This window comes from Puma concolor, chromosome B1 (assembly GCF_028749965.1).
Source record: "Puma concolor isolate L17-30 chromosome B1, mPumCon1.1.hap2, whole genome shotgun sequence".
Taxonomy (NCBI): Eukaryota; Metazoa; Chordata; class Mammalia; order Carnivora; family Felidae; genus Puma; species Puma concolor.
Window position 1 is genome coordinate 137,204,192 of NC_141670.1, and position 21,064 is coordinate 137,225,255.

At 39.6% G+C, this 21,064-nt stretch overlaps 1 protein-coding gene across 13 annotated transcripts in view; it reads left to right on the forward strand.

Moving 5' to 3' along the window:
• The first annotated feature begins 11,893 nt into the window (after positions 1-11,893).
• Positions 11,894-21,064, forward strand: part of WDFY3 (WD repeat and FYVE domain containing 3) — a 277,574-nt gene continuing 268,403 nt past the window's right edge. For 8 of the 13 annotated variants that reach the window (XM_086704669.1, XM_086704671.1, XM_086704668.1 and 5 more), the window contains exon 1: positions 11,894-12,542. The gene's annotated coding sequence lies outside the window, so the exon portion shown is untranslated. The remainder of the gene's footprint in view (positions 12,543-21,064) is intronic. The other 5 variants (XM_086704674.1, XM_086704676.1, XM_086704678.1 and 2 more) reach the window with 3 other exon arrangements.

Sequence of the window (21,064 nt, forward strand, 5' to 3'; positions counted from 1 at the left end):
AGGGCTGTCATAACAAAGTAACATGAACTGGGTGGCTTGAAAGAAAATTTTATTGATTCATAGTTCTGAAGGCTAGAAGTCTGAAAGCAAGATGTCAGCCAGGCTATGCTTCCTCTGAAGATCTAAAGAAGAATTCTTCTTTGCCTCTTCCTAGCTTCTGGTAGCTCCTTGGAATTCATGACATTCTTTGGCTTGTAGACACAGCACTCCAATTTCTGCCTTCACTCTCACATGCCCTTCTTTTCTATATGTATCTCTGCATGTCCTCACCTCTTCTTATCAGGATACCAGTCATTGCATTTAGGGTCCACCCTAATCCAATATGACCTGTCTTTACTAATTACATTTGCAAAGACTTATATCTTAATTACATTCTGAGGTTCTAAGAAGGCATGAATTTTGGGGTAACTTTATTCAACCCACTTCAAAGAGTACGCAGAAACATATTTTAACTCTTGGTCTATTTATTAGGTAATTTATTTTGCACTGTATACTCTCCTTTTCCGGTTCATTTATTTTCTTTTTCTCCTCTTTTTTTTTTTTTTTTCCTAGATTCTATTCTGATTCGTCGTCTTTTTTTTGTATAGTGGCAAAAAATGCAGATTTGCCTACCTTTCTCCTTTGCTTGTCTCTATGGCAGAAGCTATAATAGGTATTTGTTTTCCCTGTCTTCCTTACAGCTAGTGGTTGCCATGACACAAAGTACTTGTAAATGAGTTACTGGCAAAATTTCATCCAGGGCTGGAGAGTGATATGAGATTGTTGGCTCTTCATTTCCTTTCCTCACTCTGCTTTAGCTCCAGCAATCTCCTTGGCTCGGAGAGCAGGCGGAAGGCTGTAAAGATGGCATGCCAGCCTGGTGTCTTCTTTAGTTCCGCCACCCCTTAAATTTCAGCTTAGACATTCCACTTTTGTGAGGCTCCTCCAGGCCCAGATCTTGCTATTCAAATCACAGTCTTTCAGGACTGTGCTCTTCCTTTGACAGAAGTCCATGTCCTGCTAAAGGTTAGAGAGGGCATGCTTTGGTTCTCAATACACTCAGTCTCTTTCCTCATTTCACTTCATTGCCTGGTAGACCTGCTTCCTGTTTTGTAATTTAGGGTTGTATCATTTCCTTGTTTCATTGAAGATGAGGGTTTTCTCCCTCTCTACCTTGTTTTTCAATTTTTTTTTATTTTTAGTAGGTTTCAAGGAGGAGAATAAAGTAAAAATGTCTTTATTTTGCCATATTTAAAAGTCTCTACTAAACTCTTTAAGAGCTTTAACATAATTATTTAATCTCTATTTCTATAATATTCATAGTTGAGAGTTAGAGTGACATATTTTAAATTCTTTCTATTTGATACAATGAATTTTATAAACTTTTTTCCTTTTCCAATTTATCCATCTTTGCTAATACAATATGGGATGTAGATTCAAGGTGTTACTATATTAATATTTTTATATATTCCTTTTAGGAATTATCTATGATATTTGCATTCAGTTTATAAGCAGATTTGCATCCATTTTTTCAGATATCACTCTTTTACCACATTTCAGTGCTGGCAGTCATTCATTTTAAATTCTCATTTTCCGTTAGTGCCAAATTTTGCCTCATATTTCACTCCTTGGAGAAATATTTAAGGTGTTTATTTTAAAAATCATATAAAGACTCTCTGATAGGACTTACATATCTGAGAACATCTTTCTGTTGCCTTTACACATTATTATTAAATGGATGGATATAAAGTTCTCTGCTTAAAACTTCTCTAGTCCCAGCTTAGTCAGTAGAGGCTAAGATGTGTTATGTTAACAAATGAGTCCCAAAATTCAGTGACTAGAATTTTAAGGCTTTATTTCCAGTCACACTACTATTTCTTGGCATATTGGCTTCATTTTCATGCTACCCCTAAGATGACGGAACATCTAGAATACTATGGTTGTCCTGAATAGGGCAAAAAGGGCATGACAAAGTATGTTCTGGCTCTTAAGTACCTGTTAGGAAGTGACAAGCATTACACTTGCATTTCATTGGCCAGAGCAAGTCACATGGTCAAACCTGTTGTCAATAAGGCTGGGAAGTACAGTTGTCTCCTAGGGATGGACAGCCAGTACTTGTAAACTGCAGTTGTAAACAATAATGCAATTTACTACACCCGCTGTATGTCACAGATACTGCTCCATTATGCTAGCATTTTCATTCATAAAGAAGAAGGTTAAATGAAAACTACTACAACTGAGATATAAGAAATAGGAGCAGGAATCAGTTTAGGGGAAAGATAATGATTTTGGTTTTAGAGAGTTGAGTATAAAATATCTAGGGGTAATTGGATATGAGGCTGAACGTATGGGGAAAGGTCTAGTTGGGGATGTCAAATTATGTAATCAGTGTATAGAATTGAATTTATTAAGCATTGCTGAAAGAAGCACTGGAATAATGGTGTCACCTCAGAGAACAATAACTGTAAAGATCAGGCAGAAGAAACAGATTTGGCAAAGGAGAGAAAGAATGGGTAAAGAATTTGAGAGGAACCAGGAAGAAGCATGTCATATTGTAGCCAAGGTGCATGGGTGCAAGAGCACCTGGCTCTAGGGGTCCCAAATAGACCAGGTTCAGCCACTTGCAACTGAAAAAACCTAAAGAGAGACGAGTAGTGGTGAAACAAGAAAGGAATTTAGTTCAGTGAGGCCAACACTGGGAAGACAGCAGACTAGCGGCTCAAAGACTATCTCCAAACTGCCGAAAATACTTCCAGGTTATCTAAGGAAAATGTGAGGCAAAGGTGGGTGGGTATGTGCAAGTAGACAGTGAAAGTCAAATTGATCACTGTCTTGGAGTCAATCTTGTGTGGGTCTTGCTGTCTCAGAGCAGCCCTTAGGCTTGAGGGAGTAGTTTTAGTTCCATCTGGGGATGTTTTGCCCTCAGGGTCTTCCACCTGAGTCAAGAGACCAGCTGAAAAGAAGAACTAGAAAGTTTGAGATCAAAATGAAGGCCCCTGAAGTCCTTTTTCAAAATAAACTAAGGAAGTAGAGAGTATCAGGGAAAGAAAGTATCAGCATTCCCAAAATAAGGAGAAAGAACCTCGAGTATAAGATGTAAATTATTTAATGCTGCATTAGGAGCATATTGGTGAGGAGCTCATTTGGTTGAGCTTCTGACTCTTGATTTCGGCTCAGGCCATGATCTCGTGGTTTGTGAGTTTGAACCCTGCATCAGCCTCTGCACTGGCAGTGTGAGGCCTGCTTAGGATTCTCTTTCTCCCTCTCTCTCGGCCCCTCCCCCACATGCTCGCACTCTCTCTCTCTCTCTCTCTGTCAAAATAAATAAATAAACTTTTTTAAAAAGGAGATTATTAGCAACTTTGGTAAGAACATTTCCAACAGAATGGTAAAATTGGATCAGTTTCAAGAGAGTGGTAAAGTAACAGGCAAGTGAATGACTATTAGGGATTCAAGTGGAGAAATTGAGTATAAATAGTGCACTACTTTGAAAAGTTTGGAGGAAAAAAACAGATTGGGAGACTTCTCCCCATTTGACTAAGAGAATTTGGAAGTGTTTAAAAGACCAAAGATCATGTGTGTCTCCATTCTTGTTTTATAAATAGAATGGATATGAATGAATATAGAAGATAAAATTGCATGGAATTTAAAACTAAAATCAATCAACATAACTATGTTTAAATACTATAAAATCTATGTACCTATAGTCATTGTATGTCATGGTATGTGTACTAGTCTGAGTTCTCTAGAGAAACAGAACCAGTAGGATACAGATAGACATAATCTATAGCTCTAATAAAGAGATTCATTTTAAGGACGAGATTCACACAATTTGGCAGACTGAGAGGTCCCAAGATCTCTAGTCAGCAAATTAGAGACCAAGGAGAGTCAATGGTATAAATTCCAGGGGTATCTGGGTGCCTCAGTATGTTAAGCGTCTGACTCTTGATTTCAGCTCAGGTAATCATCTCATGGTTCGTGAGTGTTGGGCTTGCTGCTGGCGCAGAGCCTGCTTGGGATTCTCTCTCTCTCCTTCTCTCTCTACTCTGACATTGGGGATGTCAAATTATGTAATCAGTGTATAGAATTGAATTTATTAAGCATTGCTGAAAGAAGCTGGAATAATGGTGTCACCTCAGAGAACAATAACTGTAAAGATCAGGCAGAAGAAACAGATTTGGCAAAGGAGAGAAAGAATGGGTAAAGAATTTGAGAGGAACCAGGAAGAAGCATGTCTCTGCTCCTCCCCAGCTCACTCTCCTTCTCTCTCTCAAAATAAATAAACAAACATTAAAAAAAAAAAAAAGAAAGAAAGAAAAAAATGGTATAATTTCCAGTCTAAGTCCAAGTCCATAGCTAGGAGAAATCCAGTGTACCAGCTTGAAGATGTTAGTCATGCAACAGGTAACTTCTCTCTTATTCTGCCTTTTTGTTCTATTTAGGCCTTCGATAGAGTGGATGTGGTCTACCCACATTGGGTAAGGCAATCTGCTTTACTCAGTGTACCTATTTAAATGTTAATATCATTTAGAAATACCCTCACAGGGGCGCCTGGGTGGCTCAGTCAGTTAAGCGGCCGACTTCAGCTCAGGTCACGATCCCGGGATCCATGAGTTCGAGCCCCGCATCGGGCTCTGTGCTGACAGCTCAGAGCCTGGAGCCTGTTTCAGATTCTGTGTCTCCCTCTCTCTCTGCCCCTCCCCTGCTCATGCTCTGTCTCACTCTGTCTCAAAAATAAATAAACGTTAAAAAAAAAAATTTAAAAAAAAAAAAAAAGAAATACCCTCATAGACAAACCAAGAATGTTTAACCAAATATCTGGGCACCTGATGGTCCACTCAACCTGACATATAAAATTAACCATTTCACTATGTCATTAAATGAAATCTGGATTGATTTAAAGAAAAATGAATGTTTGATATTATATGTATAAAGTAAATTGACTTTCTATAAACTCGATTTGAATTCAGAATGATTTAACTTCTTGACAAGGCAAGAAAATAGAAATGTATATTAGTGACTGGTTCTATTTAGAAACTCAAGATATTGAGAAAATGTAAAAGTAAAACAAAGAAGCTGTAGGTTGTGTTTTTGGTTGATTTGTTTGTTATTATGTCCCTCTACTCATATCCCACTGGCTGGAAGTTTCAAAAGTACAGTAAAAAAGGAACTTGATTTTTAAAGGCACATAATGTTGGCAGAAATGTCAGGAGATAAGGAAAAACAAAAGAGGAAGCACAGAGCATTTCAGTGATGGGGAAGATCAAGAAAAAAAATAGGTCCATGTTTATCTTTATTTGTAGCTCCTCCCCTAGTATAATATTGTCTTGAAGATAGCACACCTCTAAGTTAACAAGCATTCTGATTGAGATAACTAGATCCAGTAGGCAATCTTAAAGAAAGTAAATATGTTTCCTAGTCTTATTGTGACATATAGGAAAGAAGCAGGAAAAATAATAAAGAAAATTGGTGTTCCAATAAGAGAAAGTATTACGTGTTTGGAATCTCAATCATCCAGCTTGTTTTATTCATCCCTTCTATTAGTATATATCATCAAGTAGTGAAAGCTCTTAATTGTTTGATTTAATACTTTTTTATACAAATTGGAAAATTTTTGTAATGCAAAATTGTTGCCAAAAATTGAAACAATAAAAATCCCAAACAGAGAGTCATTGTTCTTGCACCTACAGACATGTTATTAATAACATATTATTACTAACATATAAAACTGTAAAATTGCATTTCTGATGAGAGCTATGAAGAAAGGTTGAGTGCCTCTGCAAAAACTTAATGGTGCGATTTTGTGACTTACATAGCTCAGTGAAGGCTTCTTTATGGTAAGTGAAGAACAGAGAGACAGGGAATAGACAGTGGAAATGCCCTGTGATAGAGGGAGCATGCCAAGAAAGAGGGATTGAAAGCAGACCAGGGTGGCAACTGCAAAAAAAATGCAACAAATCATGGTGTTCGCTGATGCTACAGAGGTATATGGTGGACCAACCACGCTAGGTCCCAAGAACCAGTGAAAGTTTGAAAGTGGGAATGATGGATTGGAAGGGATCCAAGTGAATGTGGGTAGACCAGTAAGAAGTCATTGCAGTTGTGAAAGTGAGACTAGGGTAGTGACCGAGAAAATGGAAAGAAGTGTTGATGTTTGAGAGAGATTTAGGGAGTAGACTTGATGCAGGGAATGGGAGAAATTGAAGTGTTATAAATGTTGCCTTTTGAGGTTTCTGAGTCAAGCAATAGAAAACAACACTCAGGGAGAAAGTTTTAAAATACAGTTCTTGGGGCGCTTGGGTAGCTCAGTCCCTTAAGCGTCTGACTCTTTTTACCAGCTCAGGTCATGATCTCACAGTTGTGAGATTGAGCCTTGCGTCCATGCAGAGCATGGAGCCCACTTAAGATTCTCTCTCTCCCCATCTGTACCTCTCCCCTGCTCACGTTCTCTCTCTCTCAAAATAAATAAACATTAAAAATAATAAAATAAAATAAAATACAGTTCTTGCATAAGTCCCAGGATTATGCACAACAATTAAAGACAAGAATAAATGCTTACTAGACTTCCATTTATACGAACTGCTGATAACTATTTGTGTGCCCTAGTAGAACAGAATGAGGTACTCACGTACCATTACATATTATAATTCTTAATACATTGTACTTTGTTTTATATCTCTTTCCTTCACTTGACTGTGAACTACATGAAGGCAGACACTAGGTCTGATATATATCCGTTAGGCAATGAAGTTTCTGGCATAGCAACCACTCAAATATTTGCAAAATGAAATAAATATGTCAAGAATCAAACTTTATAATTTTTTATTTCCCAAATAATTTTTAGTGTGGTTACATATTTTTGAAGTTTATTTATTTTTAGTAATCTCTACACCCAACTTGAGGCTCGAACTCATGACTCCAAGATCATGAGTTGCATGTTCCTCCAACTGAGCCAGCCAGGGACCACTCTGGTTACATGTTTTTAAACAAAAATCTTTACATATAATTTACCCAATTTAAAATTCCAAGTTAATAGCTTTGCTTACTCATTTAAATTTTACCCATAAAAGTAAATGTGGTTTTGGCCAAATATGGCTATTTTATTAATATGATCAGATTTAACTGTCAGCCTGCTTTCTTTTTTTTTTATTTCAATATATGAAGTTTATTGTCAAACTGGTTTCCATACAACACCCAGTGCTCATCCCAAAAGGTGCCCTTCTCAATGCCCATCACCCACCCTCCCCTCCCTCCCACCCCCCATCAACCCTCAGTTTGTTCTTAGTTTTTAACAGTCTCTTCTGCTTTGCAGCCTGCTTTCAAATAGTGCTACCAACAACCACATGCTAATATAGAATATAGAATCCAAAGTTTTTATATAGGAAATTAATTAATTTTACATCGCCCAGCATAGTACTTTTTAGAATTGTTAAAAGATATATGGGATAAATTAATACTGTTGCCTTGAATTTCTTATCTTCTTACAGATGGGTCAAATAGCAACTTATTTTTCATATGGTCAGCAGATGGCAGTGTTTTACTTTATTTAGCTAAGAGGTTCCTTTCTTAGACTCCTAATTTAGATTCAATCTATTAAATAACACAGTATTTTTGAGGGTTAACTTTATACTTTTTGACAAAAAATTAAATATTATAGAATAAGGGATGTTCTAGATTAAAAGAATAATTTCATACATTTTTAGTCAATTTGAATTTTCTTAAATTCTTTTTCAATTTGCTTTTTGTTTTATTGCAATTATTCTCATTTTTGTAAACAACATAAAAACCCAGTTTATTTTACTTTGTTCCTTAGCTTTATTTCTGGAAAAGGTCAGTGCTGAACAGTACTTCTGGAAATAAAGTTTAAATTATATTTAAACTAATGTGGTACAGTTAAAAGTTTCATTGGGCTTCAGTTTCCCACTTGTAAGATTATCCTTTAAACTCTGAAGTTTTTGAACTTGAGAGTCGGGAGACTCTTCAGAGTGTCATTAAATATACACTAAATGGCTTATAATAAGCCATTTGAAATTTTTTGCCAACATATTTTTTTTATGAGTGAGATAAACCTAGTCTGCCTAGCACAATAGTTAACTTGTAAAAACATTGCCAACATACTGGTTTAAAAGTCTGAACTCTCCATAAGTATATATAAAGGGGTTGAAGATCAAGGAAGGTTTCAACCTTTAAGTAGAAATACAATTCACTAATTATGAAGTGTTCAGAAAACACTTTTTCTATTATAATCATGATCATTATTATAAGCAAAAGCAAAAATTATTACTATTCAGGTTCTTCAAGTGGTTGTTACTTTTCAAAATTTAAAGTTTTATCTTCTGCTATTTACTTAAGCAAAAACACAAGAACAAAGCACCAATCTATGACCTCCTCCCCACCAAAGCAAAAACAAAAACAAAAAACAAAACAAAAAAAGCCCACAAAACAAATGTTTCAGTACCTCCTTCGAATGTATTTATAAGAACAGAAAAAGTCTCTAATTGGAACTTTCTAAAAGCATTTCTCCCCAATTAGAATGCAGTAATGACTCTAAATGGCAATGTCTCGAGGACAGCTCATCAGTTAATTATAAGGAGTTCTCTAAATTGAGGAGTGAAGAATGATACTAAATTTCAATCAGTGCAGATAAATATGGCTTGTCATTATTCACTTGATATTTTGGACAGTCCGTTTAAAGAGGAAGACATTGGAACAGAAATATTGTCTTTTCTAAAAGAACAGCGATTATGAGAATAAAATTGAACATTTACCCCAAGACTATACCCTTGTCTGGAATATGGTTTTTTTATAGTCATTCAATTTCCGTGATCCCCAGAGACCCCAGAAATCCCCATTTATCTTCCATCTGGTTCTTTCAAACAAGAAAAAATAATATGCTATTATTGCTCTACCTAACAGTTTGGAAAAATGGGTGTATATTTTAAATATAGTGGTTATGTAATTTAAAAATATGTGTATTGAAGCTTCTATTCCATTTAGTTTTTGTGTTCCAGTGTAAGTTAAGCACTTACGTGTCCTGGTAATATGTATCTTAAAATTCTATAATTTATTTATGCTCATCTCTGAGATTATATACCTGCCCAGGTTTAATTTTTTTATTTAGTTTTAAAAGCAAATGTAAAGAAAATAATTGCTTAAATAACAAATTGTCAATATATATTATTTATCCTAACAATGTTCCAAAATTACCTTATATTTTATTTTCTTCCTGTTACTTTTTGATATTTTTTCATGAACCTTTTATTTCTACCTTCATTTAAACTTATGCTTTGCTTATTCATGTTCATGGAATTCTCAATCATGTTAAAAACAAACATGGGTTTTGTTTGTTTATTGTCACAGATATCCTCTTGTTATTCTCCACAATCACCTTATTCATGAACTGTAAGTTGGGGACCAGGCTCTGCTTAGAAATAGCCCTTCGTGTTTGTTCCTCTATTCCCAGAGGAGTTTGCTGCACATGCCTGGATCCCTTTCCATCTGGCCTCTGCACAAAGGGTTTATCCCACTTTAACACAATTCTTTGTTTTACGGAGGACCTTGAGTTTATCTGAGGGTGAATACATATGAAACAATAATCATGTTACGGAAGAACCTGATCTGACCTTTTTTTTCATATCCAAACCCTAAGATGACAGAGAAACTACTCTTATACAGTAACAAAGACTAAAGAAGGTAAGGGCTGTAATAATGATAGGTCTGAAACAGAGCTGCAAAAAAAGTAACTGTGAAGGGTCTGATTTCTCTGGATACTATCCATTATTACAGTGCTTGTGTTTATATGACTTCAGGACAAGAGAAAAAAGCTTGCTACATTTTTGTATCATTGAAAAACCTTTGAGATTTTCAGTTTGTAAGACATTAACAAGAAACAGATGTATTTGCATACTGATCTATACGTACACTTCATTGCAACATATTTCTTTCAACAGGAAAATATTTATATTTAAGATATTAATAAAAAATGTAGAACTTTGCTTTCCTTAGTGTAAATAAAATTACAATAAGATTCCTGAAACCTCATATGTAACTGAAAATCTTTTAAAATGCATGCTGGTCTCAGTGTTTAGAAATCAATTGATTTTCTTACTATGTATTCATGTTATTGAATCTTTTTTTCTGCAAATATACAGTTTTATAAGGAAATACTTAAGAGTTAAGAATTTTGTGGTAATTTTGCTTAGTAATAGACTGGAGAAACAAAAAATCTAAAGAATAAACATCAAAAGGCCGAAAAGAACACACACACACACACACACACACACACACACACACACATCATATAGGTGCTTTTTTTAAAGGTGCTTTGTTTTCAATAATTTATTCCAAAATGTATTATGCAAAGTCGTCTCAAAGACATATGTGGGTTTGAAAGTTTTAGATGCTGATGCAGGTTGTTCATTTCTAGTAGAATGACTGGTTTGAAAGATGGCAGCTGAAATCTGGAACCTAACTGGGTACACGTTACTTTGTGATGGTCAAAGAAATAGAATCCCATCTCCATGATCCTCAAAGCATACTAACATTTTTAGTTGAACATGCTGTCTTCAGAGAACTTTAAAACATATTTTCATAATAACAGTATTTAGATTTAAACTTAAAAAAAATTACTCACTTTGGGTTTTAGTTTACTAAAACTACATTTGGAAACATTTCTCCCTATTTGGCCTTTGAACACGTCTAATCCTTTTATTCTGAAAGGGTAAAGTGCCTTTTTTTTTTTTTTTTTTTTATAGCTAGTATCCTTAAGAAGCAGAAACCTTGGGCCACCTTGTGTGGATCCTTGCAAATGGGTTCAACTTGCCAAAGGCAAAGTAATAAAAAGAAGCAATCAGCATGTCCCCTTTGCTTCATTTTCAGTAGAGGAAATTCACAAGCTCCTGTAGATTGCAGTGCTAGGAAAATAAAATTTGTCATTAGAACAATGGTATTACCACTTCCCCACTCTAAGCCTGTTTCAAAGTCTCCACTCATAATTAATTGCTGACTCAGTTTGCCTCCACTGCCAGAACTGAGGCTTGCCCCAAAGTGTCTAGTGGGTTGATCATGTTAGAAACATGAGAGAGAGGGGCGCCTGGGTGGCGCAGTCGGTTAAGCGTCCGACTTCAGCCAGGTCACGATCTCGCGGTCCGTGAGTTCGAGCCCCGCGTCAGGCTCTGGGCTGATGGCTCGGAGCCTGGAGCCTGTTTCCGATTCTGTGTCTCCCTCTCTCTCTGCCCCTCCCCCGTTCATGCTCTGTCTCTCTCTGTCCCAAAAATAAATAAATTTAAAAAAACGTTGGAAAAAAGAAACATGAGAGAGAGAGGCAAACTGATGATCACTCAGTAGTTCTGGATTTATCAAAGCGTGTTAATTTCGTGTAAACACTGTGTTTGTTAGGATTGCAAAGGTATAAATAATTGAAGGGGGAACCCCTAAAATTTTAAGGTAACCTGCTCAAGATCAGTGAGGGAAGGCAACATTTGAGACTGGGCTCTTCAACTCCTCGGTCCAGTAATGGACGGGAGCCAAAAACGACACCATCCAGGAGTTTCAAAGCTGCGTAGTAAAATAGCTAGCGTGGGCAGTCCTTTTGTACTCCAGCTAGAGTAAAATTAACGCAGTCTTCCTTTTTTCCATCGCCGTCTGATAGCATCCAGCAAATGGGTGTAGGGTAGGGAGAGCAGAACCCAGGTGTCCTTACACAGCTGAGTCTTTTGAGAAATTGTAACCGAGGCGGGTGGGAACCACGGGAAAGCGTCAGTGAGTTGGGAGAGGGAAACGGGAGCAGCTGAGCGCTGGGCGAGGGGAAGGAAGCTGGGGTGTGTGCGTCTGGAAGGGAAGGGGGAAGAGGGGCAGGAGTGAAAACGGGGGCCAAACTCAAGCGGAGGGAACCCAGCGCCCGCTGCCTGCAAAAGGGGGCGAAAGCAGCCAGTAAGAGTGAGGGGGAAAGCGGGAAGACGAGGGAAGGGAAGGAAGTAAGGAAAGAGGAAGGAAAGGCAGGAGGGGAGAGAGGAAGAGTGTCTGCAATTTCTGCGGCCGGCTCAGTAGGAGGAGCAGGAGGAGAAAGAGGAGGATCCAGAGTCAGTCAGTCAGGCAGCCAGCGGGAGGTGGAGAAAGCAGGAGGAGGAGGAGGAGGATTAAAGATGGCCACCAACAGCTGCGGGAAACGGCAACAACCCCTCACTTTCCGGGATGGTCCCTGCGGGTCGGCCCGGCCTTGATGGAGAGGAGAAGCCCGAGAAGCGCCGAGGCTGAGGCGGCGGCGGCGGCGGGGACCCAGCGAGGAGGAGGACGCGGGGGAGCAGGGACCGGGGCAGGAGAAGGGGAAGGCGGCGGCGTCGCTGCCCCGGCCGCCTAGCGCCGCTGCCCGCGCCGGCGGACCGGTTCCCGCACCTCGCGGTCGCAGAATCCAGGCCGGCCCGCGGCCCCTGGCCCCGCCGCGGGGCTCCTGGGCCCCGCCGCGGACACTGTGCCCGCCGCCCCCTCCCCGTCGCCGGCGTGCACTCGGGCCCGCCGCGGTCCCAGCTCCCGGGCCAGGCCCGCCCGCGCCCGCCCGCCCTCCGGTGAGTGCCCACTGCCAGCGCCCCCCACCCCACCCTGCGCCCGGCCCGCCCGGGCCGCTTTGTTTGTGCGGAGCGGAGGCGCTGCCCACTCGCGGCCCTGTGCCCGCTGCCCCTGCGGACAGGCCGAGGCCCAGCTGCCGCCCTCCCCCGGGACCGCGCTGCCCCCAGCCGCCGCTGCCATCAGTCTTGGCTGCCTGCCTTGTGTCCTCCACCGCGGCCTGGAGAGGGCGCCGTCGCGGTGGGGTCGGGGTTGGGGTCACGCGCGGCTGGCGGTGGGGAGGGATGTTGGGGTATTTCGGGGGGCGGGGGAGGACAGGGCTGGACGTTGCCCCTAGTGAGCAGTGAAGGTGTAACCTAGTGGTCCAGGCATAGGGGTCCCGCCAAAGCCCCATTTCCAGACCCTGTGGGGGTCTCCACTCCCGGAGCCCTCCCCCAGCGCCCGTGCGCAGCCGAGCGAGGCCTCCATCCCTCGGGCGCTGTCTCCCGGGCCTCTCCTGCTTATTCCCAAGCCCTGCTCTCCCCCAACGCCCTGTGCTGGAAACCCTTCGTTTATGCGAGGAACCTAGATGCTCTTGGGGTGTTTGCCCTTTTATTCTCTTGTGCATGGGATGTGGTGGCATCGCAAACATTCACAGTTACGGTGGGGTTCAAAGAGCAGTTGTGACCTTTCCTACCAAAAGCCTTTTGGCCCACCTGGCCAGTGTTTGATCCTCAGGTGCAGCGTTTCATTGATTTTTATCATTGAATTCTGAGATCTGCACTATTAGGTCCTCTTTTCGCTGAAATAATCGGATAAAACCTGATTGAAAGGATGTTTACTATATGTGTGAATCCTTATCTCTACTTCCAGTGCCTTAAAAATGGTTGTTTCCTGTGGGAGAATGGTGCTAATGCATAGGAAAAACAGTTTTTTGTTCAGTAATGGGCATGAGTTGGTAGTTCCAAATGGTTATTGTAGTCTGAGAACCAAACATTAAAAAAGAAGAACAAAACCTTTTGCTTTGAGATAGCAGTATATTTCCAGGTTGGAATCATTTGAGAGCAGGTTTAGAACAATTAGTTTCCACCATCCGGCTAATTATAACAAACATAATGTAAAACAGAACCAAAAATATGTTGGTTAAAAAAAAAAAAACTAGGTGTGTATTAGGACATAGGTCTAGCAAAAAATAAATCTTGCTTTAAAAAAAACTTTATCATGGGACTCTAAGCACAGGAAATAGCTTGGTATGTTTTTCTTTTTTTATATTTAGAAATACATATGCATTAGACTGATTTGAGAACTCTTCCTAGGACATTTGAGCACAGTAGTACATGTTATACTTTGAAATATTCTCAACCTGCTAGAAATACAGATTTATACTAGTTTGTTTTTCTGTGTTGAAATTGATTCATGTAAAAAATGTTAGATTTCTAATTAAAAATTTCTGCACAAAGAAGATACGAATTAGAAAACATGTTCTGGTCTTGCAAAATGTAGTAAACAAAGAGTAAGTGACAAGCGATTGAAAAGTGGATCTAAGGGGTGACTGGGTGGCTCAAGTCGGTTGAGCATTCCCCTTTTGCTTAGGGCATGATCTGGCAGTTCCTGAGTTCGAGCCCCACATAGGGCTCTGTGCAGACAGTGCAGAGCCTGGAGCCTGCTTCGAGTTCTGTGTCTCCTCTCCCTTCCCCTCCCCTGCTCTGTCTCTCTTCCTTAAAAATAAATAAACGTTAAAAAAAAAAAAAAAGTTTGGAAAAGTGGATCTGAGATTATCTAACATACTATATCATGGAACTTGAGAACCACTGACTCCCAAGGAGGATGAGCCCTTAGTGATGCTAATCTGAAATCACACCCAAAGTAGGGCCATTTCTGTAGCATCCTTGGAAGGATCATCTGGCATCTGATTTTCATACCTATATGATAACAGGTTCACATCTTTCTTCAACATTCTAAGTCTTTTTCTGTTTATGTAAGTTAAAATCTGCCTTCCTGGTATTTCCGCTGAGTTCCAGTTTCCCTTTGTGTGTATGATGCATTTATCATCCATAAAAGAATTAAGAGATAAATGACTCCTTTAATGTCATCAGGTTTAATGAAGTATAATATACATGCAGTTTTGACAAATGTATACAATTGGATAATCACCACAATCAAGATAAGCAACATTTCCATCCAACCAAAAGGTTCTCTCCCTCTGCCCCCAGCCCCTGGCAACTATTAATCTAATTCACAGACCTATAGTTTTCCCTGTTCTAGAATATCACATAAATGAAATCCTACAATATGCAATATTTTGAGTCTTTTACTTAACATAATGATTTTGATATTCATTAAGTTGTTGCATGTGTCAGTAGTTTTTTCAGTGGTATGCTGATAAATGTGTTAACAACCTGCTCTCCAAAAAAAAATCCCGAATTTATAGTATTTGCTACTGTTTGTAATGTAAATACTCTTACCATGGCCTATATTAAGGTATCTTGAGTTGTGCCTAGTTTGGGTCAGTTAGAAATAAAGCTGCAATAAACAATGTGAAGGACAGATATTTTCAGTTGGGATTACTGGGTCCTAGGAGAAGGGTATATTTATCAAAAGTAGTAATTTATATCGAATAGCCAAACTTTTTTCCAAAATGACTATAGTATTTTGTATTCCTACCAGCACTGTAAGAATTTCAGGTGCTCTGCATTCAGTACTTACTATTATCAGTTATTAAAATTTCAGCAATTATTATGTGTGTAGTCTCCTTTAACATTTTTGACTTTTTTTTAAGTTTATTTATTTAGAGAGAGAGGGAGTGCACAAAAGTGGGAAGGACAGAGAGAGAGGGAGAGAGAATCTCACGCAGGGTCTGTGCTGTCAACACAGAGCCCCATGTGGTGCTCAATCTCATGAACCATGAGATCATGACCTGAGCCGAAAGCAAGAGTTGGACACTTAACTGACTGAGCCACCCAGGTGCCCCAACATTTTTGACTTCTTCTCATTTTCAGTAGTATTTGAACTAACATAGGAAGTTTATGATTGGCATTGCTGAATAATTTTATTTTTGGCTTGGTCATCAGTCATGGTCTCACTATAAAGGCTATAGCACTTAAAGGATGTTTCTTGATTTCTTGTGAAATTGCCTTTCATGAATTGCTTTTTTGAAAGGAATCAGTAAGGAATTCTAAAACTTAGCTGTTAACATTTTTTAAATGTGGCTAAGAAAAACCTAGGTAAAGATTTGTTTCTTTTCATAAAACTTTGGAATTTAAAAAAACTCAAAAAATTGGGGCACCTGGGTGGCATAGTTGGTTAAGCGTACAACTTGGTATCAGCTCAGGTCATGATCTCGCTGTTACAGGACTGAATCCCACATTTTGCTCTGCACTGAGTGGAGCCAGCTTAGGATTCTCTCTCTCCCTCTATCTCTGCCCATCCCACTCTTTCTCCCTCATTCTCTTTCAAAAGAAATAAATAAACTTTTTTAAAAAACCTCAAATTATAAAGTATTTCTTCAAATTTGCTTGGACTTAAAAAATAGTTCAATCATGTAATCTTTGAACTCATCCAGGAACTTGTAAGAAGTGTTAACACATAAATGAATATAGCATCACTTTCAATACTTGGAAAGCTAAATTTCATGGAAGATTATAGTGTATATTTTTGATTCAGGGTATTTGATTTAAAAAAAATTTTTTTTTAATGTTTATTTTTGAGAGAGAAAGAGAGAGAGGGAGACACAGAATCCGAAGCAGGTTCTAGGCTCTGAGCTGTCAGCACAGAGCCCGATGCAGGGCTCAAACCCACAAGCTGTGAGATCATGACCTGAGCTGAAGTTGGACGCTTAACCGACTGAGCCACCCAGGTGCTCCTCAGTATATTTGATTTTTATTGCTACTATCAAGTTGGTCAAGTTTTATTTGTTACATACTCATGTGTAATAAGTATTAATGGCATTCAGAGTGCTGATTTTATTCTGGGATCTATAATGGTTTTTAGTTTTTCCAGATGGAGCAATAAATTTAAACATAATTTAAAAATGGTACATTTGTGATACTTTAGTATACATCCTTAACTCTTCCTTATTTATTTTACCCGTCCAAACTATACTCCTTAGCTCTAGATTCATATATCCAACAGCTAGTTTAGACATACCTACTGAGATGTTCCATAGGCATGTCAACCTCAACCTGTCCAAACCTCAACTCATAACCTTTCCCCCAAAATGTCCTTCCTGTGCCGCCTGTCTTCTCAATGTGAGGAAATGCCATTCTCATCTACCCTGTCCTGAGTGGAATCCAGGCCTTCATCTTCTACTCCTTTGTCTTCCTCAGTTTCCACCCCCAGGCACATACTAGGTCCAATTGCTTTTGTCTTCTAAGTATTTCTCCTCTTCTGCTTCCTCCTTAGAGGCCTTGATTCAGGCCTCTGTTTCTCAGCTGAAGTGCTACAGTGCCCTTCTTTTTTTTTTTTTTTTTTAATTTTTTTTTCCAACGTTTTTATTTATTTTTGGACAGAGAGAGACAGAGCATGAACGGGGGAGGGGCAGAGAGAGAGGGAGACACAGAATCGGAAACAGGCTCCAGGCTCTGAGCCATCAGCCCAGAGCCCGACGCGGGGCTTGAACTCCCGGACCGCGAGATCGTGACCTGGCTAAAGTCGGACGCTTAACCGACTGCGCCACCCAGGCGCCCCTACAGTGCCCTTCTATACATACTCTCCTTAGCTGTAGTCACACCTCTGCTCATCACTTCCTTTCACCCTGTTTCCAAAACAAATTTTCCTTTTTAATTTGGAAAAATACACGGTTATGATCTTTTCAATATGCTTTTTTTCCTCCTCTTTAAAATCTTTTAATAGATTCTAAGCCATCAAAGAGCCATTAAAGCATGGGGTCCTATTCTGTACAAAGCTCTGTGTTTGTGACCAGGCTCTAGCTTCTCCAGTCTCCTCTCTGACAGCCATTCATTTGTTCATTAAAAAAAAAAAAAGAAAAAGATTTGAGTGCTCTGCAGAGTTCTAGGTGATGGAGTTTTATCAAGGGACTTAAATTCTAGAGGGGGACAGATGACAAGTGTATATTATTGTCAGTTGGTAATGAGTGCAATGGAACAACATAAGGCTGGGTAAGGAGTTAGGGAGCAGTAGGTTGCTGAGGTGTGGGTGTGGTGCCATTTATAGAGGGCTGTATGAGAAGGCTCTATTATGACATCTGAGTAGAGACTCAAAATATTCAAGGGAATGAGAGTTTTAGATCTGCGAGAAGAGCAGGTGCTGAGGGGAGGGTGCTTGAGATGTCTAGACAACAGCAAGGGGTTGGCGGAGGGAGGTGAGAGCTGGGGTCAGGCTAGTGGAGGCTCCGGCAGACCAAGCAGGCCAGCGTGAGGACTTTGACTTCTGAGGTCAGTGAGTTTGACCCTAGAGTGCGACCTCTCCATGGACAGAGATGCATTCCTATCTCCTACTTGAGGTTTCTGAAGTATGCCACCTCTCTTACCTTAAGCCTTTCCTTCTACTGGGAATAGTGCTAGATTATCCCTCCTCTGTGTTCCCTTAGCACTCTTTGTCTTACCCCTACTTAATAGCTGCTTTGTTTGTCTCCTCTCCTTAGGCTGAGGCCCTAATTTTTTTTTTAAACCTCTGTATTCCTATTTCATTGAATTAATGTCTGTTGAATTTTAGAATTGCTGAAAATGGGATTAATCACTGAAAACCGGGTAAGAGGTACTTAACAGTACTGTGTAGTGACTGCTACCCTGATGTGAATGTGGATTCTATGTTTTGCTGACCACTGTGCATTTAGTGCTGGAGCAATGAGCTGTGCATAATAAGTGCTCAGTAAATACTGGGTGAATGATTAAGTGCACACCCGTGTACCAGCCTTTGCCTGTTCTTTCTTCTGCTTCCCTTAAACCCATGGGCAAGCTTCCCCCAAATCTCTTAACCTCTTTCTCTACTGCCTTATTTGCCCTTTCTCTAATCACAAGCTCAAGAAATGACAAATACTTCAGAAATTTTTTCATTCATTCATTAGCAGCGAATGTAAATGTAACAGAGAAATGTAGATAATTTCTCTCCAGGCTAAATAGATGGTGGTCATTGCACAGTTTTTGGTTCATTTGCACTTCTGTTTTCCTTTCTTTGGCAGGAATTTTTGGGGGCTATTTTATTACTGGGCCTTTGACTCTTTAATAAACCACTGATAGGTCTAGAATATCACTTCTATAAACAACTCAAGCAGGAGCAGGGTGTGAAAAGTCTAGTACTAGAAATAAAATAGACAGTATTTCTTAGTGAGTTTCATTTGGTTGAACAAACAATTAGAGTTGGTGGTTTACCTTACTATCCTGGTGCAGGCCTTTGGGGAAATGGCCAGCTCTAGCAGGGAGTCTTCAGCCCCAGAACATCTAGGTATCATTTAAGCTGGAACTCTTACCAGTAACTCTTGAATCCCTCAGTCCTTACATCTCGGGCTTCCACATTCTGTCTGTCTCCTTCCCCAGTACCTGCATGTCTTTGAGCCTGCAGGGAAAGGATGGTGGGAGATCCCAAGTGTCCTACCCGCAAAAGCTGTAAGAAGAGCAGAGCATTTAAAGTACCATATGTTAGGGATAGGAATAATTTTTCCATTTATGTTTTACTAAAAATTATTGTGTGCAGTAGGCTGTCTTATGTATAACATAAATACTGGATTATTGATCTTCCATAGTGTTGTAATCCATTGTGACAGGCCTGGTGGTGATAGGTCCTCTAGTGTTTTAGTACATGAAATACTTTGATATCTTAGTCTGTTTATTGTGGGTACTATTTGTATTGTGACCAACAAAATTATAATTTCACTAAGTGCTGAGTTTTTGTTTTGTTTTGGGTTTGAGTTTTTTTTGTTGTTGCTGTTTTAATGGTTATGCGTGAGTAGGGCCTTCATTTTATTTCTCTAATAGAGTGGTCTTACTATTAAATTTGTACGTTGGTTTTCTTAGGTCAAGGAAAATTACTAGTGACTTAGGTTTAAGTTCTCTCACAAATTAAAAAAAAAATCGTCCTTGCTTCTATTTGTATGCAGTATATTAGCGTATGACCTGGGATAATATTAATGCATTTAGTTATTTTAAGTTCAGTATATCATTGTTTGTGCTGTTCTGCAAAAGAGCATTATGGTGGTCAGGTGCTACAGTACCTGAGCATGCTTGAGACTTGTGGGTGCACTTTGACAACCCTTTCTTTTTGTTACGCTGACCCAGCAGCAGACACTGTTAAGCCTTAGGAAAACTGAATCTGCTTAGCAAGGAAAACAGACTTAGGTGGTACTGGTACCTACCATCCGTTTTGGTGAAGTTACAAGCTTAGATTAATAACTAAGTCAACTAATTGTTGTGAAGCTATAGTGGGTTTAAAGTACTGTACTTGTATTTTGGAGTCTAGAAGACTATTGGATGAGATTTTTTTTTCCCTAATAAACTAATTACAGTTATTTGTTCTTTTGTGTATGGACTAATCCCTTTAAAGTATTCATTATTACTACTTATGAAAGATAAGTGCCTATTTATAATGGCACTTCAGAGGCCCAGAAATTAAGGGATTTGAATTCTTGCTCTACCTCTGCCATTAGAGAGTTGTGTTACTTTGGGCCTGTGACCTGTCCCATCTGGCCTCTGATTCTTCATCTGTTGACAGTCCTTTCTACTGCAGAGCCCTTAGATAAAATAATAGTGATAACTGAGTTTTGACACTAATTCTTTTTGCTTTCCTCAGTTCTTAAGCCCTTGGTACCTATGTTGTGAGAGGGATCATGCTACAGGGTACTTTTGACACAGGTAAAAGGTATGTTGTCAATACTTGATGAATTTGCTGCATTTTTAATTTTTTTTAATTAAAATTTTTTTAATGTTTATTTTAGAGACAGAGTGTGAGCAGGCAAAGGGTAGAGAGAGAGGGAGACACAGAATCCAAAGCAGGCTCCAGGCACTGAGCTGTCAGCACAGAGCCCAGCGTGAGGCTCAAACTCATGAACCATGAGATTATGACCAGAGCTGAAGTCGGACACTTAACTGACTGAGGCACCCTGGAGCCCCTGCTGCATTTCTTTTTTTTTTTTTTTTTCTTTTAAATTTTTTTTTCAACGTTTATTTTTGGGACAGAGAGAGACAGAGCATGAACGGGGGAGGGGCAGAGGGAGACACAGAATCGGAAACAGGCTCCAGGCTCTGAGCCATCAGCCCAGAGCCTGACGCGGGGCTCGAACTCACGGACCGCGAGATGGTGACCTGGCTGAAGTCGGACGCTTAACCGAGACTGCGCCACCCAGGCGGCCCCTTGCTGCATTTCTAAATAGCAGTTCCAGCTTCCTCTTCCTGTATGTTTCTCCGTAGCCTGTTTTATTCTTCTTCAGCCAGTGTGGACTTAACGACGCCAGTTAATTTAATATTAGCCTAAGAAAAGTAAGAATTTGATACATAGCCAATATATTTTTTATTGAAGTATAGTTGGCATATGGTGTTCTACTTAGCCATTATTTGATATAAAAACTCATGCCAGATTTAGTTCGTATTATTTT